Here is a 5,458-nt window from a genome sequence, read left to right on the forward strand (position 1 = left end):
TAGGGCCTACACACAGGACTCAGGAGAACAGCATACCAGATCAATGAACACACCAAGCACACAGATCTTGGTTTCATGCCATCCTCTAATAACAGAGTGACAGAAGAAATGACAGGTTATATGAAGAAATGATTGATTCAGGACTTGAGCCCAGAGCAGCTTATAATGATGAAAAAATTAAAAGCAAACAAACAAAAAACCTCAACCAACCATCCAACCAATCAACCAAACCACGCATAATGATGACAGTGTATCATAAGAACAGACGGGACAGCTAAAAGATATGCCAAAGGCCAAAGCTGGAATAATTTGAGCAATAAAATAAATAAAGCATTATTGGATCACAACCCAAAGTGTGAGATGAACATGCAGGAGTCCATACTGATCTAAACGAATGACTGGATAAATAAATGATGGAAAGAAGAGCCACGTTTGATCCCCTTGCCTCAGCTCCCTGAGTAGCTGGAACTACAGGCGCCTGTAACAATGCCCAGCTAATTTTTCTATTTTTAGTAGGAATGGGGTCTTGCTCAGGCTAGTCTCAAACTCCTGAGCTCAGGCAATCCAGCCCCTTGGTCTCCAGAGTGCTGGGTTTACAGGTGTGAACCACCATACCCGACCCAACCCTCTTCTTATGTGTGGGTTACACATAGCGACTTCCCTCACAAACGAACAGTATGGCAAGGAGAACAAAAAATTACATTACCCATAGAGAAACCTGACAAGCACCACTTCAGTCAGGCGATCAAGATTAACACTGACAGTGAGTAGTCACGTTGATGGTACACACATGGGCCCTCCATAGATGTGGTGTGGGTGGCACTGTATTTTTGCAAAATTTTCCCCTGGAACTCATAAGCCCGCTCTAATCAGGAGAAGTAGATGAGGCAAACCCCATCAGAGGTGCGTTCTACAAAACATCTGACCAGTCTTCCTCAAAATCCTTGAGGTCATCAGAAACAAGGGAAGTCTGACAAACTGTCCCAGCCAAGAAGAACCTAAGAGACAAGACAACTGAGGGTGGGTGTGACCCTGGAGACGAGACGGGGCATCAGGTAAAAACTAAGGAGATTCGAATACAGTATGGACTTTAGTCAATGACACTCTATGAATATTGGTGCATTATCTGTGGCAGAGGTGCCACACTCACACAGATGTCCACGGGGGAGACTGGATGGTAGGTGTGTCATGCTCCCTGTATTACCTTTGTTACTCTCTATGAATCCAAAACTGTTCCAGCATACTAATTTTACTTAAAAATATATGTAGATGTCTTTTGATGCCATATGCAAGATCAGAAATTATCACTAGTTATTTGGATTGTTTTTTCAAGTAGAAAATTGAAATGGAAGGGGATGTTTGTTTCAAACAAGCATGAGTAGAAATTAGAACGGTATTTTCAGGACCAGTCGGAGGAAGGATAAACTCCAAAGGAGACATGCATACACGTGTCCTTGGAAACCAGTTAAACAGCTATGAAATAAACCAGCACAGCAGAGGAAGGTGAGGCAGACCAGCTCCGGCTCCCAGGCCCTGACGTTGGCATCTGCTCCCTGGGGTCTCAGACCCTGTCAGCACTGCCAAGGCAGAGAATGACAGGATAATTTCAGTGGTCACAGAGAATGGTGGCAAAATCCAAAGAGCCCAGATCTGTGCATTTCCACTCAAATTCTTCTCATTACTCTCAGAGAAAAACTTGGAAAATCCTAGCATTCTCAGAAAAATCAGATAAAATATTCAATTTTAACTAGGAGCTCTAAAATCTTTGCTTTTCCCATTTCTGTAATTTCAAAAGGAAACACACAGGAAAAAAAAAAAAAACAGAGTTCTTAGATTGCTCTAAAAATTAGAACCTGGGGCAGCACCTGTGGCTCAGTGAGTAGGATGCCGGCCCCATATACCAAGGGTGACGGGTTCAAACCTGGCCCTGGCCAAATACAACAACAACAAAAAAATAGCCGGGCATTGTGATGGGTGCCTGTAGTCCCAGCTACTCGGGAGGCTGAGGTAAGAGAATCGCCTAAGCCCAGGAAATGGAGGTTGCTGTGAGGTGTGACAGTACAGCACTCTACAGAGGGTGACAAAATGAGACTCTGTCTCTCAAAAAAATAAGTAATTAATTAATTAATTAAATTTAATTTAATTAGAACCTGAATTAGAGCAGACCGTGTGTTCCTTTGCAAGTCTATGTTGTATCATCCACGGCCTCCACCTTTCAGGGCTGTTCTCAGGCCCAGATAGTGACGGGTTATCACTACAAATAGCGACGTGATGATTCCTGCACTCCAGCTTATCCTTAGGCACCCTGCTGGTGAAATCTGAAATCCCAATTAGGACATTTGTGTTCAATTTAAGTAAATTTGGGAGAGTACTGTTTAACCCCACAAGCTGATTACTAAGTATCTGTTATGCAATGAGTGAAGACCAATCTGTCCACGAATTCAGTGCAGCTTAGCCAAATGGAGCCATGGGAGGGTTTCAGGTGTTTTCCTCAGACATCCCAGTTAACCACTGAACACTGCTTCAGCCTGATGCACGCGCCGATGGCTTGTGCAATATTGCCCGTCATGTCCTGGAAAGGAAACAAAGCCCTGGGGACGGGGGTGGCAGAACTCCTGGGCTCTGGCTCTGGCGTTGCCACTAACTGAGCCTATTTGGACCTCAAAATTTTTGACTATAAGTAATGGGTTTGGATCTAGATGGACTATGAGAGCTTAAGAAACTGCACCTTCTAAGAGGAACTTGGATGTTTATTCCCAGGATCCCAGAAAGGAGGATGAAGTCTTTGAGTTTTTAAATTTAACCTGGAATTTTTGTGTACTTTATGTACTCCTCATAGTATAAATCAGTATTTTTAATATGGCAATGTTTTAAATTAGTTACTAGTAAATTAGCATCATTAAACTAATCACCATTTTCTTTCTACATGACAAAATAAAATCGATACTTGTGAAAGATCCCCACCATCGCATGCCCTGTGCTCCTCAGAAGCTCATGGCATTTCTATTCCAGGTCATGAATCAGCGGGACCAAGGTCTTCTCTGGTTAACAACGTTCAATGCACAAAATTTAATGATTTAGTACATTCTGAAATCATAACACATTCAGACTTGCAAATTACAGCTGTGCCAAAGCACAAAAGAAGAGATGTCATGTTCTCCCATCAGAGGCAGTGTTTAGTTTGAGTCTCAAAAGCTCCAAGTCCCTCCCTACCTTAGAATGGAAATCACGGGAGCTTTAATCAACTGGTGGTCAGGGCATTACCAGCTTGATAATTTAAATGAAGTTGACTAATTTATTTGAAGCAAGTACAAGTCTGAATATTTGATAGTTATTAAAGAGTCAGAGAACTCACGAGACCCATTTATCCAGTCACCACATTCCATGACATTATACCAGGCACAACATTGAATTTCAGAATTTACTATTCCTGTTTTTTTAAGCAATAAATAAATAATAGGTAAATAACAAAGCATCAATAATTATGTGTTCAGGAGTTATGCAGGGTGCTCCCCACGGGGAGATCGAGCATTATGCTGGTGGCCCTGTTCCTCTGAGTGGCGGTAACAATGGGATAATAACATTAATTATTTGCAAAACTGTTCAAGTCCTGTTTAGAAGCCCTATCTCCTTCTAAACCTTACAATAGCCATAAGTTGAGTTGTCTTTCTTTTCCTAAATGGTTTGTAGGAGTTCTCCATATTTGGGGACAGCCTTTGGAGGAATAGAAACAAGCATCGCCTCCCCGTCCACAGCTGGCTTATTCATTGTCTAGCGGACCCATTCTCTTAACAAGGAGAAGTCCTCAATGTTAATAAAGTCCAATTTACCTATTTTTTCTCTTTTATGATTAGTGCTCTTTATGTTTTATTTAAGAAATAAATCCTTGTATATGACAAATTCATGAGCATCTTCTGGATTGTTTCCACTTTCACATTTTCAGGGCTGCAGCCCGTTTTGGGTTAAGTTTCGTGTCTGGGGCTCAGTGCCTGCCTGTAGCTCAGTGGGTAGGGCACCAGCCACATACCCTGGGGCTGGCAGGTTCAAACCCAACCTGAGCCTGCTAAACAACAATGACAACTGCAACCAAAAAGTAGCCAGGTGTTGTGGCAGGTGCCTATAGTCTCAGTTACTTGGGAGGCTGAGGCAAGAGAATCATGTAAGCCCAAGAGTTTGAGGTTGCTGTGACCTGGGACACCATGGCACTCTACTGAGGGTGACATACTGAGACTCTGTTTCCCCCCAAAATACATTGAAGATTCATGTCTGGTGTGAGGTGGTATCAATATTTCTTTTTCTATATGATCATCCAGTTCATCTAGCACCCTTTATGAAAGATACTGTCTTTTCCCCACTAAGTAACAGTGAAGCTTTGGTAATAAATCAAGGGACTGTATATGTGTGTGACCCTCTGGCTGGGAACTTCCCAGATTGGCAAGTCTTATCACTCTCCCCACCCCCAAGTCGTGGCAATTGCTTGAGGCAGCACCCACCTTTGTCCCTAGGAAGGTCACAGGTCTTCACTATCTACCTAATATCTCGGTCAACTCTTCTTGGGAAAGGCACAGTGTGTAGAGTACATATTTTGTCACCATTGCTTTACTCATTACCGAGTGATAAGATTATTACATTTCTTTTTTCTTCAGCTAGACAAATGCTAGTCTTTAGGACAGAGTTTGTGGCAATACTTTAGACTGATTAATGCATGGGCATATGTCACTGTCTCTAAGGTAGGACAACTGGGAATGTCACCAGGGCTCCGTGCTTATTATGGAGAAGTTTGGAGAAATTATAACTTCTTATTTAAGTTTTATAAATAACACATTTCACACATTAATTTTATAAGTTTAGACATTTCTATCCCAAAACACACACACGCTAGTTAAGCTGTGTCAAGCTCACACCTTTGCAGGGGCAGACTGTACAGATGCAGACCTGTAAATTTGAAACCAGTGAGTATTTTAAAGTACAAACTAATCTAGAGGGTGACTGCTGCAGGACAGGCTCTCTGGGGGGACAGTGAGCATGGTGTTGCTTAGGGAGTGGCCTTGGTGTCACACCTGGGGAAGGAAGGAGGCCGAGGCCCGGTTGGGAAGAGGGGGAAGTGTAGCCCTAATGGTTAGGTGACCTTAGGGGGGAGCTCTGAAGGTCAATGGCCCCTGAGAGTCATTTTGGATTGGGTGAAAATGGATAATCCTTTCTACGCTGCCTCAATTAGTCATTAGATGGTGGCCACCTAGAAGAGGGATTTGACCTTGGGTGAGGGGCCTTTCAGCAGCCAACAGCTAATCTCCGAAGAGCCTGACAGGCGAAAGCTGTCAGCTAACAGTACATTGAACAGGGGGAGAAACAAGCCCTTCCCTGAAGTGGGACCCAGGCCATGTACCACGGTGTCCAGTGGAGACGAGAGACAGATGCCACCAACTAGCAAGGAGTCACCTGAGACTTTCCTTACAGA

This window comes from Otolemur garnettii, unplaced genomic scaffold, assembly GCF_000181295.1.
Source record: "Otolemur garnettii isolate 467f Iridium unplaced genomic scaffold, OtoGar3 scaffold00154, whole genome shotgun sequence".
NCBI lineage: Eukaryota > Metazoa > Chordata > Mammalia > Primates > Galagidae > Otolemur > Otolemur garnettii.